General features: G+C 39.7%; 2 non-coding genes across 2 annotated transcripts in view; both read right to left on the reverse strand.

Moving 5' to 3' along the window:
- The window catches only part of LOC115033447, a 4,126-nt gene extending 2,051 nt beyond the window's left edge, over positions 1-2,075 (reverse strand). The window contains exon 1 of the ribosomal RNA XR_003838806.1: positions 1-2,075. This exon is cut by the window's left edge and continues 2,051 nt beyond it. This is a non-coding gene — a ribosomal RNA (large subunit ribosomal RNA).
- Positions 2,076-2,415: 340 nt separating this feature from the next.
- LOC115033467 lies at positions 2,416-2,573 on the reverse strand. Its single transcript, XR_003838824.1, has one exon. It is a non-coding gene; the product is annotated as a 5.8S ribosomal RNA (ribosomal RNA).
- Between the last annotated feature and the right edge of the window lie 14,385 nt (positions 2,574-16,958).

Raw genomic sequence — 16,958 nt, forward strand, 5'->3', positions numbered from 1 at the left:
AGCGGTGCTCTTCGCGCTCGCGTCCCTATCGCCCGGCTAGAGGATTCCAGGGACGTACAACGCTCACAGAGAAAAGAGAACTCTACCCAGATCCCCCGGCGGCTTCTTCGAGTTCATTCTGGTTACCCAGACGAGACAAAAGAGCCCCGAACACTAGGGAGCGGTTCCGCGTCGGGTTCCGGAATACGAACCGGATTCCCTTTCGCCCCAAGGGCGATTCGAAAACGCCTTTGCCCGTGGTACGAGGATCTCTCCCCGGGCTTAGGATCGACTGACTCTTGGACAACGGCTGTTCACAAGAAACCCTTCTCCACGGCAGCCCCCGAGGGCCCCTCTCGAGTATTTGCTACTACCACCAAGATCTGCACCGACGGCGGCTCCAGGCGGTCTCGCGACCTGCCCTTCGACGCACACCGCTGCGCCATCCTACTCGTCGAGGCTTGCCGGGACCGGCCGCCGCGAGCGACGACTGGCCCCACTATGCCGTCGACGGCCGAGTATAGGCACGACGCTCCAGCGCCATCCATTTTCAGAGCTAGTTGCTTCGGCAGGTGAGTTGTTACACACTCCTTAGCGGATTCCGACTTCCATGGCCACCGTCCTGCTGTCATCAGCAACCAACGCCTTTAATGGTCTCTGAATACGCGTCGATTTCGGCGCCTTAACTCGGCGTTCGGTTCATCCCGCAGCGCCAGTTCTGCTTACCAAAAATGGCCCACTAAGCGCCTAGGGTTCCATCGCCGGCTTCGCACGCGGTTCACGCGGTGTACCAGGTAAAGCCGGCGATCTCACTCATTTATAGTTTGAGAATAGGTTGAGGTCGTTTCGGCCCCAATGTCCTCTAATCATTCGCTTTACCGTATGAGACATCCTCCGTGTTACGAGCATGTTGTTACCGCGCCGTACAGCGCGGAGTCCCACCGGCGTCCGTACGCCCGCGAACGGGCGGGACACATCGGCGCCAGCTATCCTGAGGGAAACTTCGGATGGAACCAGCTACTAGATGGTTCGATTAGTCTTTCGCCCCTATACCCAGCTCAGACGATCGATTTGCACGTCAGAATCGCTGCGGACCTCCATCAGGGTTTCCCCTGACTTCATCCTGGCCAGGCATAGTTCACCATCTTTCGGGTACCAACGAGTGCGCTAAGGGTGCGCCCCCAGCCGGCCGAAGCCGACTTGGCGGAGACGCCCCCGGACTGCGGACCAGCGCGACTTTGAACGCCGGTGGGTTCGGTCGCTAGGCCATCGTCCGCACCGTAAACGGTTCACTTTCATTGCGCCAAACGTGGTTTTTCGTAATATCACCGTTGACTCGCGCACACGTTAGACTCCTTGGTCCGTGTTTCAAGACGGGTCGGAAAGTAGCTCGAAACACGTCGCCGAACGACGGGACCCCGCCTGCGACGGGGCCGCGTCGACATTTCTTGCCGTCGGGCGAGCCGACCATGAGCACCGGGGCTCGGCGCGAACGGTCACGCCGAAACGCGACCGCCGCGACGAACGTCACCCGGGCCATTCGGCCGGCGCCCAACGGGTCGCGACGTCCGCTAACCGAGCGAAAGATCCGGCCGGCGGTTAGACCGACCGTGAATTCGCCCGGCGGGGATTCGCGAGCTCTGTCCGTTTACAACCGAGCGGTTTCACGTTCTTATGAACTCTCTCTTCAAAGTTCTTTTCAACTTTCCCTCACGGTACTTGTAAACTATCGGTCTCGTGGCCGTATTTAGCCTTAGATGGAGTTTACCACCCGCTTCGGGCTGCACTCTCAAGCAACCCGACTCGAAGGCGCGGTCCGATCCCGGAACGCTGTGACGGCCTCCACTGGCCTGGCACCATCTGCGGGCCATGGCCCCGTTCAAGGGAGACTTGGACCGTCACGTGCGCCCCGGCAACGAGGCCGGCCCGTACGCCACAACTCTCATAAGTGCCGCGACACAAAAGTGCGTGGCGAGATTCGGCGATGGGCTTTTCCCGGTTCGCTCGCCGCTACTAAGGGAATCACGGTTGTTTTCTTTTCCTCCGCTTATTAATATGCTTAAATCCGGCGGGTAGTCCCGCCTGATCTGAGGTCGGAACGTATCGGTTGTTTGTTTCTTAAATTACACGGCAGCCTGCGATCCACGCTCCGCCCGTACGGTGACCGCCCGCGTCTGCTTCTCGGAAGCCGGAGAGGTCTCGTGGACTCTCAGCCGGCCCGGCCGCGCTCTCGCGCGGCGGGTGGACGGGGACGTGCCGTTTGACGACGCGAGAACCCGTGACTGTTTGCCGTCACAACTTGGGCGGACGACCGGAGGCGGCCACGCGAGCGGCTCTCCCCGGTCAAACCGCCAATCTCGCACCACCGGATCGGCCGGCGGGCATGCCGTCGGACGCCTGCCGGCGGCGCATCGGTCTGGCTGAGTATCCGGTATACGACCCTCAGACAGGCGTGGCCCGGGACCCGCGGGTCACCGAGGCCGCAATGTGCGTTCGACTGGTCGATGTTCGTATAACCTGCGGATTACACTTCGACGCGCAGATAGCTGCGGTCTTCATCGATCCACGAGCCAAGTGATCCGCCGCTCGGTGTCGGTTGTTTTTTTTGTTTTGTTCGACGAAACTTCTACGGCCACGCGCCGTGCGCGGACGCACGACTGGGCACGTACGGTCTTTCGACGTGTTAACCATCTTTCGGTCGACGCTCGGTCGGGGGTCGCGGCGCGCGGGCGGTCGTCGAGCGAGTCGGCGAGCGCACGCGGCCACGGGGTCGGATGAGGCGCGCGCGAGACCGGCGAGTGCCGCCGGTACCGCGGGCCCGTCTCTAATGATCCTTCCGCAGGTTCACCTACGGAAACCTTGTTACGACTTTTACTTCCTCTAAACGGCCGATTTCGGTCATCTTCGCGATCGCGCGACGACCCAGCCCCCGAGGGGGCCGAATAACGCGCGTCCACTCCGAAGACCTCAATGCGACCGTTCAATCGGTAGTAGCGACGGGCGGTGTGTACAAAGGGCAGGGACGTAATCAACGCGAGCTGATGACTCGCGCTTACTGGGAATTCCTCGTTCACGTGGAAAAATTGCAAGCCACGATCCCTAAGCACGAAGGAGGTTCAGCGGGTTACCCGGAAGCCTGTCGGCCCAGGATTGTTAAACACGCTGATTCCTTCAGTGTAGCGCGCGTGCGGCCCAGAACATCTAAGGGCATCACAGACCTGTTATCGCTCAGTCTCGTGCGGCTATGTTCGTCCGCCGCCTGTCCCTCTAAGAAGAGTTTAAGCTCCTGGGAGCCGGCGGTAGCCCTAGTAACGTATCGTGATCCGCCGGCGACGGCCGCGAACACGGCGCGCTTCACCACGGAGCCCGACGCACGACGGACGCAGGCCGACCGGAGGTTGCCCCCCGGCCGACATACGCCCGCCGAACGCCGGGACGCGGATGGCGCGGCCGCGCCCGACGACCGCCGTGGACGACGGGCGAACGCGTTCGGGGATACCGGGCCGAGCCGACGGGTACGCGAACACTGACGGCCGAAACCGCCAGCGCCGCGCACACGCCGACCCGGGTTTACCCGCCTAGTTAGCAGGACAGAGTCTCGTTCGTTATCGGAATTAACCAGACAGATCGCTCCACCAACTAAGAACGGCCATGCACCACCACCCACCGAATCAAGAAAGAGCTCTCAATCTGTCAATCTTTCCGGTGTCCGGGCCTGGTGAGGTTTCCCGTGTTGAGTCAAATTAAGCCGCAGGCTCCACTCCTGGTGGTGCCCTTCCGTCAATTCCTTTAAGTTTCAACTTTGCAATCATACTTCCCCCGGAACCGAAAAGCTTCGGTTTCCCGGAAGCTGCCCGCCGGGTCGTTAATGAAACGCCGGCGGATCGCTAGCTGGCATCGTTTACAGTTAGAACTAGGGCGGTATCTGATCGCCTTCGAACCTCTAACTTTCGTTCTTGATCATACGAGAACGTACTTGGCAAATGCTTTCGCGTCAGTTCGTCTCGAGACGATCCAAGAATTTCACCTCTAACGTCTCGGTACGAATGCCCCCGCCCGTCTCTGTTGATCATTACCTCCGGTCCCGAAAACCGGCCCGGCGGGACGCGCGGGCGACTGGCGCCCGCGGCCCGGCGGCCCGCGCACGGAAACGCCACGAAGGGCGATTTCGCGCGCCCGCGAAGGGCGGAGATGCGCGGGACCGAGGTCCTGTTCCATTATTCCATGCGACCAGTATTCAGGGCCTTTTGACGAGACGGCCGTGAAGCCGGCCCACCAGATTCGAGCCTGCTTTGAGCACTCTAATTTGTTCAAAGTAAACGTGTCGGCCCGCCGACGGCACTCGGTGAAGAGCACCGCGCAGCAAGATTGGAGTAGGCGGCCGCCGTCGTCGAACACCGACGGCTGCGTGGCGCGTAGCTGCGCGGCGCGCCGGAAGCACGAGACACGTGTCCACCTGCCGACAATACGTCCAGCCGACGTGCCGGTAACTAACACCCCGAGACGGCTGACGAGCGCGACGGCGACCGCGCCGACGGGACACGTGGTCCCGCGACACGGCCGGCAGCGACACGACGGACCGCCAGGGTGGTCCGGCACCGTCCAGACACAGATCCGACTACGAGCTTTTTAACCGCAACAACTTTAATATACGCTATTGGAGCTGGAATTACCGCGGCTGCTGGCACCAGACTTGCCCTCCAATTGATCCTCGTTTAAAGGTTTTAAAGTGTTCTCATTCCGATTACGGGGCCTCGGATGAGTCCCATATCGTTATTTTTCGTCACTACCTCCCCGTTCCGGGAGTGGGTAATTTGCGCGCCTGCTGCCTTCCTTGGATGTGGTAGCCGTTTCTCAGGCTCCCTCTCCGGAATCGAACCCTGATTCCCCGTTACCCGTTACCACCATGGTAGGCATGAAACCTACCATCGACAGTTGATAAGGCAGACATTTGAAAGATGCGTCGCCGGTACGGAGACCGTGCGATCAGCTCGAAGTTATTCAGAGTCACCAGGTCTTTGCGCGGGCCGCGATCGGGACGCGCACGAAGCGCGCCGCGACGGGCCGGTTTTGATCTAATAAAAGCGTTCCTCCCGCGAGCGACGCCCGAGGGCACCGCGACGGTCGGAACTCTGTCGGCATGTATTAGCTCTAGAATTACCACAGTTATCCAAGTAACTTGGGTACGATCTAAGGAACCACAACTGATTTAATGAGCCTTTCGCGGTTTCACCTTAATGCGGCTTGCACTGAGACATGCATGGCTTAATCTTTGAGACAAGCATATGACTACTGGCAGGATCAACCAGAGATCTCGGTTTTACAACAACTGCGGCCCGCGGCGGCTCCGCGACGACGCCGCCGACCGCCGACATACGGCGACGGCGACGGCGACGACGATACGGACACTCGTCCCGGGACGCGTGCGTCCGAGCGCCGGTCCGCCCGTGAGCGAACCGACGCCGAGGAAGGTCGTATGACCGTGACGGTACATGGTCACGGCGCACGACCGACCGCGGTTCGTGTGGGATACGAGCGCGGACGGGCGCGAACGCGGGGGCGGTGGCGGTCGTGTGCGGTAGACCGAACACGCGGGGAACGCGCCCGACAGTACGTGACCCATGCGCTGCCGAGAGTAGCGCGTACGCCGACCTTTTTGAGCGGACGGAGAATTACCGCGCTAGCCCATCTCGACAGGTTTATAATAGCCCCCAGCCGAGATCGTGGGGGAAGCCAGGACGCGACGCGAAGTCCGTCGTCCAAGGGCTTCGTCCCGGCAACCGCCGGCATGGCGACGATGGCCGGCCGTGGCGGGAATGTTCAGGCATCGGGAGCTGTAACTTGTGAAACGGTAACAGGAGTCGTTATCAATTTTGAAAAAACCATTTGCGTGTTAAAGGCCCACCGGTAGGAGGGCCTGCCACGCCGGTTGAGTTTTGCCACTCGGCGTGCGAGATGGGTCGGTCACCGAAACTCCGGCGGATACCATCTACGGATACTGGAGCTGACCATTCCGAAGACTGGCACAGACCGGTACGCGGCGATAGAAACGTCGGCTCCAGCGTCGCCCGTGGCTTTGCTGTCGTATGTGATTGGCGATCAGACGTTGGCTGAATGCCGACGACCAAGCCGCTCACAAATTTACAAAATCTCGAGTTTCATAATATGTGACGGGGGCATGCACGCGTAGTGGTACACCCGAGTCGAATGAATATAATCGACGTGCGTAGCAGTTAGGTGAAAATCAAGTATCGGTCTATCACTTGACGTAGCGGCATGGCCGCGGACAATAAGTAATCGTGTTAAATATTACCAGTGTTGGGTAAATTACTTTTAAAAAGTAATGTAATTACGTTACTCGTTACTACATATATTTTTATTTAAATTACATTTGCGTTACCCAAAATAATTTTTATCACGTTACATTACTTTTTCATAAATAAAGTAGTGCGTGGTAGTGCGTCACAAATAACGTTACTTTTTTTTTTTTAATCTCTGATAACAGTTATCATTTTTTTTGAACCATATTCAATTCATAATATGATATATTTTACAATATATTTTAGACCTACTACCTAGTGATTCCTACTAGGTATTACCTAGTGTACAACATTTAAAATAATATGTAAATGTACAATTATCATTCATCTCACCTATTAATTATTATTTATTATATAGCTATTATAGTAAATTAGGTACCTATAATATAGTTAAATTTAACTGTATACATTTAAACTCAAACTAAATACAACAATAAGGCAAGTTATTTTCTAATAAACAAGTGAAACTAAATGATACAGTGTAATTGGTAATCGTATGGTATTCCTATGGTACCTATTCGTAAATCGTATTAATATATTAATATATATAATATTTATACTATATGTCTATATAGTATATAGTATTAATTGGAAATGGTGACTGCAGTCTGGTAAGGTATTAACATAGAGCTGGTAGCCGGTAGGTAGGTATATCAGTTTTAAATTCGTACCTATAGCCATATATCCATATAGGTTGATAGCCGATAAGTGGCTTACTCATAAGTCGTAAATCATAATTAGTTTTAATTAAATTTTATTTTTAAGCCGAACTCTTTTCTTTCTGATAATGAAAGTAATAACATTAATTCCTGGAATGTTTAATAATATTGTTAACTATTATCGGAATCAAAAGTAAATAAAATTGATTTTTAATTTTTCTGGAATATCTTATTAGCTTATTTTTGTACTACATTCAAAACTATTATTTTAATAAGTTACGTGGAAAATAACTTATTGGTGCGTTACTTCGTAGAAATTACTTTTAAAAAAGAAATTGCGTTACAATTGCGTTACTGTAAGTAAAATATAATGAAATTACTGCTGCGTTACTGAAAAAGTAATTGCGTAATTACAGTAATTTGTAATTTGCGTTACGTTACTACCCAACACTGAATATTACGGACCCCGTTATCTAATAGATTTAGGGACGTACGAATTGATAGGGACGTACGGGTAGAACATTTTCGCACCGGATAGCTTAAGTCCGCGGACAGTGCTCACCGTATGCCCACATCAATTTTGCACGGTAAACGATGACATGTCAATTTTCTGATCATATGGTAAATCTATCAGTATATTGAGATCCTTTTATAGTTTTATTTGTATGGTGTTATAAGAATGAGTTATTAGTATTCACATTGTATTTCTATAATTACAATTTGCTATGTTACGGACTTGTTAGACGGAGATAATACATGTGGGTGTGGCGTTGACACAATGTATTATTAAGCGACTTCAATATTTTTTTTTAGACCTGTTGTCCGTAATTGTTCAATCCATCTGAACCAACTACCAAAACTACCCATTTCTTTCCTCCAACTCTAATTTTCTCATATTTTGTTGACTTCGGTTCGTGTACAGCAAAATATCCAATAGCGAATACGGAACAACGCTAATTATACCAAATTGAAAGCTCCTGTAATGTCAAAGGTGTCAACGTATTAGTACCTACTTAAATTAATAAATATATTATATAAGAGAAATTTTATTATTTTGTATAACTCTTGCATTTTTATGGTGCAATTTATTTTGTAATATTTACGTATTTTTTGGTGCAATTATACCTACAATATTTTACCATGTATATTTTGTGTGTTATTAATGCAATTAAATCTAATATTTAGTCATTAGTCATTACCCATACCATGCCTTTCATCCACGAATAAGCTTATATAATCAGTCATCAGCTGTCTAGTGGTGGAAATACATTACAATTTCAAATATTTTTAACGTACTTATAAGACGCTGGGGATTTAACTATCAACCCCTTCCCTCTACAAAAAAAATCAACTACAAAATCAACAAAATTGATGGTAGGTACAACAAAATAATATTAATATGTTTTATACTGTATTATTTGAATAATTTTATTATAACAGATAATTATAATATTATTTCATTAAGGAATTACAAACAAATATTTTTATGATTAATTTAACATGTGGAAACTGGGTATAGGTTTTTATTTACATATTGTATTATTCTTAAATTTTGTAATAGTATTAAAAATATCACGAAACGATATTAATTGTAAGATTATTGTCCTATTCTTTTAAGCAAATTTTAAAATAATGTCTTTATTATCAATACTTTTTGATAACTTGTGTTCAATACTGTCAATAGACAAAAAGTTTAACTGATTTCGAACCATTGAAGTTCTCATACCATATTAATTATTCCCATATTTTGGTACATCTCATTAGTTATATAACTATATAGACTATACCTATTACCTATATACAGCTGATCAATATTCATAAAATATATTTTATAAAGAAATGTTATGTTTAGAAATACCGTTTCGTAGTGTTTTGAAATTTTCAACAATTCAAACTTAATATGTTATTACCTTGAAGTTTGATTAAAATGATAAATCCTAAATATAACTTACCCATTTTGTATAGTTATGCTTGGTTATTACGATTTCCAACCAGCAATAATGCGTGTCTTTAATAATAATATTATACGCACTTATATATGATACATTGATACCGAACACTCTTAAGTTCAAATTAACAGCGTTGGACCATATATAGTAAAATAGTTGAAAATTTCAAAAAAATAACCGAAAATATTTTTGCTTATTAAACGTGCGATAAAAGTCCAAGTGATACTTCTACATTCAAACTTCAAAATGTTTAATTACTAAAGTCGATACTTGAAGTGCATCGGAAATTAAATACTATAATTATAATTTATCCACAGTAATAATTTTCTTTCAAGTCACGTAATACATAAAATAAATATATTATAATATAAAAATACTCAAGCCTGGGCACAAATGAGTTAAAAAGTTAAAGTTAAGTTAATTTTAACTTTTTAAGTTAACTTATTTTAACTAATATAAACTTAATAAATAACGAGTTACTTTTAATCTAATTCAAGTTAAGTTAACTTAGGTATAAATAATTAAATAATAAATATAATAAAAATAAAAATAATTATCATGTATTGTTCATATATATATAAATATATGTTTATATATAAACATCATTGTAAAATCAATACATTCATCGCTCCTCTCATAATCTAAAAACGAATCCGTACAAATTAATAATTTTAATTGCCTTCAGTTAATCAGTTATCGATTAAATAAAAACTGTACAACATACGTGCATTTTTTCCAGGTATAGTACAAGTAGGTTAACCTTTCGAAAAAACTGAACTGGAAGCTACAGAACCCCATGGTAAAAATACCGTGAAACTTCAATGTAACGAACTTCCATTCGACAACATATTCTGTTTAACGAAATATTTTTATGAACCATACCTAATTAGAACCAAATTTATTTAATTATATTTAACAAAATTCTCTATACTACGAATTGTATTTGTTGCCTATTAGATTTCGTAATATTGAAGTTTTACTGTAATTAAGTACCGGAACAGTAAAAACCTGAAGACTGCTACTATACTACTGTTGAATACCTATTATCTCCGTTACTTTGTACAACATAAAACCATTTACATGGATAAATTACCGTTGGTGTGATGTAGGTACTCATGTGACTATGCCAGCACAATATAATATTGTGTTCTTTCTCTGATCCACTTGGAATATAGAAAATATTTTGCGTTCATTTGAATACATTTTGTGTTGGTAGAAATATTATATTAGAAATAATTAACCTATCATCAATTATAACCCACATTGTATGTGTTTATACGTCGGCTTTTGCATTTTTCGTAATATTAAAACTTTTCTTTAATATAATGATACAAATTGAAATAACTTTAAAAAAAGGTAACAAAAATATCAAATAAACTGGAATAACTGGAATAAATTGCATAATGTTCTCGTAATAAAGTAATAGGTCAATTCACTCTTTTATTAAAGCAACAATACAAGTTATAAATATTAATAATTAAAAAAATATTTTGAATTCAATGATAAATCATTGCATATGAAAAACGATTCTGATCGGAAACCTAGTCTGTTACCGTATTATCATATACATATGACTGTATTAATTAATAATTATTAATACCATATACTAGTTGACCATGTGCACCAAATTCCAAATTTTAGGTGTATAAACAATACTTTTTTAACAATGCATTATAATATTCGCTTAAGGGTGTTAAAAAATAGAAAAAAGAAAACGTTTTTAAAATTTATAATAGTTTTAAATCAGCGGATAGTAATAATTAATAACTAATAAGTAACTATTTTTGCTTACAGGTTTGCTTAATTGTAAAAATTAATAAATATGTGGTTATGAATTATGATTTCAATCCGCGCGCGGGTAATAATATTGAAATCAAATATCAAGTACAGGTTAGAATTATTACCAGTAATAATCATAACAATTTTATTTTAGGTAACCAATCGCAACTATTTAAAATCAAAACAAAAAAAAAAGGTGGGCAAGTGGATGTCGCTATGCTGTACAGTAGGTTACAAATGGGTTACTGTATAATGGATGGTATTAAATTTGAATTCAATGATATAATATCATATTATCATTGTATATGAAAAATGATTCTGAATGACGACGGTCAGACAGCCTGTGATATTACTATAAGTACCTAATTTATATATAACCTATTTACATGGAACCTTGTTTTAAATTTTCAATTCTTAACTATAAAAGTTGAATATTTTGTAAATTTTTATCTACAAAATAATTATTAAATTTTAATTTGATAAATTTTGTCAAAAATCAAACGTTTATAAATAAAAATTGTGCCCATGTATTTTTAATATTTTTCAACTGTGATTGTAACATTATAATATCAGGAGCCTTGTGTTATATTTTCACGTTTTTTTGCCGAATAAATAAAATGTATTTATAGACAAAAAAAACTAGAAAAATTTAAATTTAAAATTCTCCGTAAACAGCTGAAAACGAGTAAAAATATTTTTATGGTGTATAGAAAATGAGAATATAGACATTCAGTAATATAGTTATTCGTTTTTATGAAATACAACAAAATAAGAAAATCAGTAAATGAGAAATCGAGTGAATATTCAATGTTTTAAAAATATAAACTTCAAACGCTTCTAGTACCTTTTTAAATAAGAATTTCGGGAAATCCTTTCTGAGTGCACCGCTACATTATTAGGTTACCTACTGCTAAAATATCAAGTCTGTACATATCATAGTTTAGGCTCAAGGCTCTATTTTGATCATTCAGTCAGGACACGTTTGATTATATGAAAAAATAAAAATAATATTATATTATTAAAAAATATAATAATTTATTTTACAACAAAGTGTTTTAAATTTGTAAGCCTTAAGGATGGACTATTTTGTGTTACACATTATCTATATATAGTAGCCTACCTAGGTACCTATTAGACTTAAGACACAACTATAATACAAGATGTTCAAAAAATATGGAAACGCTTTAATTACTGTTGGATTTTTTTATACCTACATAATATAGCAATAACGGAGAGCACTGCTGCACATTTATTAGTAAAATATTTAAACCACCTCATTATATTATCACATAACATATTATTGTTTATCAGCCCTAATAAGTCAAATGATCGTTTCCAAACTTTACTTTTGAACACCATGTATAAATTGTCATGTTTGTAGACAGTCATCACCATTAATATTATTTTATAAGATTAAAATAATATATATGTATAAGGTACCTATATATAATATTATAATAATATATTATATACCTTGGTACATATTTGCCATTTGAGAAATATATTTTATCAAGTAATTTAGACTTTTAGAGGATGCAGCCCACTGTATGTTTCTGTCTCTGGCCCTCGCACTACATAGACAAAATGTATTTACGCAGAATCAATTTTTTTGTGATTTTGAATAATCATAAGTAAAATCACGCATTTAAAAAATGATAGTGAATAATATTTTTGAGGGTATGACATAGATTTTAAGTAAAATCGCTTGAATATTAACACGTTGACGGACAATTTATTGATCAATATTACTGTTATTTGTACCTATATGGCTATATGGATACTTTAAAATATTACATATGCTCTTTTATTAAGAAAGAATCAATGAATTACATGGTATTACATTATTACAAGAATATTGTGCAGTTTATATGATCTTATTAAAATATATTCTATACCATGCTGTACATATACTATGCATATAATATTATAAAAATGTATATAATATATTATATCACGTCATTATCAACACACGAAAGTTTATATTTTTATTGTTCGCTTTTTTTGTGCCCATTAATGGAGCAATATGCATGAAAGGTCCGTTTACATAATTCCGCGAACGAATGATACAGAACTATAAAATGTCACCGATCGTAATTTGTACGCGAAGCTTTATATGCAGGGCTCGTAAGTTCATGCATTAAAAATTGGCAAAATATACATTTATATGCACTAACATTTTTAAATTATGCACTCAAAATATTATGTATGATGTAAAAATATTTACAGATCAACGCTTGGCTGTCGGTTGAAAAAAAATCTGCACTTAATTCCGATACAAAATGTTTTAAACAGCCTGCTGGCTGCTACCGTTTGTTTTTTGATCGCAATGTTTAAGGTGAAATATAAATAATTTTGTTTATCGTATTTGGTATACCTACCTAATACCATAGAACAATTCAAAAACACAAAATCTAACGGACGAACGCATACGAGTAAGAAAAGTTAGATGACGCTACCCCCCACATGTGTTAATTGTCTCTGTCTTACAAATGTAAAACATACCAAAGTTAAATTGCTTTTCGCGGATAAGAACCACTGAGGCTGTACTCACTAAGCTAAACAAACAAATGTCCACACTATAAAGAAGAGAACATTAACAGTGCAACATTGTTTTTACTTTTTTTATATCAGAAAAAGTTAGGTATTCTAGATTGAAAAACTCAAAAATAATTGAATTTGTAAACAATAAGAACTTTCTTCACATTTGTGACATCGAAAAATTAAAACAACATAGCACAGTCAATGGTCTCTTCTTTCTAGTGTGAACATTTGGTGACTCAGGTGCGAGCGCAAGAAAACCGAACATACCAGCAATACCAATATGATTGTGTGGGTATTTTAGGAATCGTATTTTAAGAATCGTTAAAATTATAGATGAGGATGCTGGATGACGAGCATAATTGTACGCGTGTACAGATTTCGTTGCAACAATGAACAAAAATATAAATTGGAAAATGTTCGGGTAGGTAGGTACCTAGTTGTAGTTGTAGTATAACTTATTGTTATTGATTGTTTCCGAGATGGTACTGAGTAATATAAATGCATAAAACCGATATAGTAGAATGAGAACAAAAATAAATTAAAACAAATACTAAAATTTTGTAAATGGGAAAGTTAATAAAAAGGTAAGAAACAAAAAATAATACAAATATTTATTTATTTAAACATTTTTTTTATGAAATAACATGCGCTAATAACTCTAAAAAATATACCATATGCCAAATATGCCTTTTCACCCAAAATATGCAAAAATATGCACTATTAAACTTAATATTTTTCTTAGATACGACTATTTTTATGAAACTAATTAGTAATTTGTATCTCAGTTAGCATGTTTTCCTGTGTTGCAAGAAAAACATGCAAATGCATGAACTTACGAGCCCTGATTATAATATGTATTGATGACTAATGTTATGCCAACAATTAAAGAATTTAAAGTTTAAATGATTATAAAAAAATACTGTGATTACCATTGTATTGTGTACTTGTGTAGCTATATTTCTTAATTGATATACAAACAACTTATGCGAATTTTAGTTTTAAATTTTCAAATTGTTTGTCCGAACAAATATTTTTTTATCGATATTCACAGAAAATAAATCGAAAATGTCTATAATAATAGCTCAAATTGCTCAAAAAGGGTCAAAATATTTTGAAAGTAAAATAAATAAACATTTGGTGAACATTTTAAGTTTCTATAAATAGCTTTTCATTTTTGAATTACAAGAAAAACAATCAATTTTGTCGAACGCTGCAAGTGATCCGTAATATTCTCTTTTTTCTTTTTTTTTTTTCCAGATTATTTTGAAAAAATAGGTAGTTAGAACTTTCAATTTTGATAACTCAAGAGCACCAACTAAATCCAAATTACTTTCAGAAACCACCATCGAGGTTTAAAATCGAATCATTTTTTCTTCTATACTTATCGTGTACATATATTTTGGCGCCGAAGCTTATAAATGTGGTCGGGCAATTTCAAAACATTGCGCGTTCAATATCTTAATATTTTTATAACAGAGGTATTCTACTGCCTAATATATTTTAAAGTACTCATAATCATAACTTAAATATCTGCATGAGCTTAATATAGTTATATGGATTTATGATGTACATAAAATGTGGTCAAGTAGCCATGGCTCGACGTTAACATGGACTATGACGCCACTATATAGGCCAGTTATATATAATATTAAATATTTTGTATTTATATTCATAAAAATATTGAGTTAGGACAGTTAGGTATTTTATTATAATATTACAAATTACAAATTACAAATCTATATATTATATAAAGGAAATTGTCCATTGAGAAATCAACGCAGAGCCCAAATTACTGGACGAATCAGGCTGAAATTTTTAGAATAGATTAATAAATATAATTTCACTGTGTTTTAAGAAAGGATTTTTGGAAATTCAACTCCTAAAGGGGAAATTAAGGGTTTGTAAAAATACAAAAGTGGCGGCATATATTTCAAGCAATATTTAATCTTTTGTTTATTAATGGTTGCTTTTTGTTTTAATTTTATTATTATTATTATTAGGTATCTATATATACATAAGAATTTTTATAATTTTTATATCACTATTTTTTCTGCCAATCCTGCGTTGATTATGCAGGGGATTAATATGTATTTATTATAGTGGTTGTCACTAGCAATATAATATCGGCATAGTTTATAATTACGTGCCGACGTCATTATTCTTTACATAATTTATCTTTAATTACATTAATATATATTTGTTTTCTTATAATTTTTACTTTTTGCGCCTGTTGATTTCATAATATTTTTTGTCGGATATAACATACGAAGGCGCGCCTGCTGAAAGACTAAGCGCTTATAAGCCACAAGCCTCTAGCTGTACATTATACGTATATTTTTTAAAAAATATTATCTATTGAAGACATTTTTGTCAGTGGAATGTTGACATCTCAAATAGTTTAGCAACGTCGGGTAATTCAGCTAGCTGATCCCGTGCACTTCGCTGCCAGTGTTACGTAGATTTGGCGAGCGTTTCCCGTTAAATGTACCAACTTTGTATGACTTAAATTATTATTATTAAATTCATTATTTAATATTCAAACTTCAAAGTACGGTGTTCAAAACTTTTCATCGATAATCTTGAGTATCTAATTACTTGTGCCAGCACCACTTTATACAACGTGGATTTTGTAAAACGCTTTCTTAAAGCACAGTGCACAGCACACTTACATGGTGGTACGAATGTACCGTGAAAATGGCAAACCTCAAGCTATCATTACTTAAGCTTTACTTTGATCAGTCTGTGAGACGTTCGATTATATTATATTATTAAATACCATCCCGATCGGCGTTGCCCGTGAGACACGATAGATATTATGCAAGCAATGTATTTTCAAATAGGCAATCCACCTGCGGTGAATTCCAGACACCTCGAGGAGCATATACGTAATTACAATTATCTTATTACTAAGTTGGTTATGATATGCATGTGTATAGGTTCCCGAGACAACGGTCTAACAATATTAGCGTTAGGAATACCATTTTTACTAAGTTAATATGGTTTTGAGTGTTTTGATCAAATATAATAATTAATGCAGGTCTAACATTATATTCAATCATAACTAATAGCAACCTTACAACCAACAAAAATATATTATCTATCATGTAAGTCTTGTCCTGACAATTACGAACACAACAAAAAAAAGATTCAGCCAAATGGGTCAAGCCGTTTCAGAGCCAACCCATCAATAAAAAATGAAATACCTACCTAATGTCAATAAAAATGTCGATATTGACATACAAAAATTAAAAAATATTAAATTGAAACTCGTTGGGCATATGCTGGTTATTTAGCATTTCCAATGAAATTTACACGTAATTGTGCCTAATAATAAGTTAATTACGAATAAATAAAGTTTGGCAATAATGAACATATTATCAGGTCATCCATGAATGTCGGCTATCAACGGTCACGAATCGCAAGAAAAACTATTAATTTTTAATAACGAACGAACATCCATGTTATTTCGACAAAATTCAGTCAGACAAGGTTTTATCATGCATAATTTGAACAAATATCTCGTACCTGAATTTGGCGAATAATAATTATAATGTTATCATCGGGTTGCATCACCTGCAGGGTGTTTAGAGCCGAAATTCGAAATTATAATTATAATTAATATTATTATATTATCGTTTATCGATGTTCACATCGGGAGCCTAAATATGTACAATTATTAAACATTTATAATAATTTAGCCTGTATGTGTAAATGAACTAACTCAATGCAAT

This window comes from Acyrthosiphon pisum, chromosome X (genome assembly GCF_005508785.2).
Source record: "Acyrthosiphon pisum isolate AL4f chromosome X, pea_aphid_22Mar2018_4r6ur, whole genome shotgun sequence".
Taxonomy (NCBI): domain Eukaryota; kingdom Metazoa; phylum Arthropoda; class Insecta; order Hemiptera; family Aphididae; genus Acyrthosiphon; species Acyrthosiphon pisum.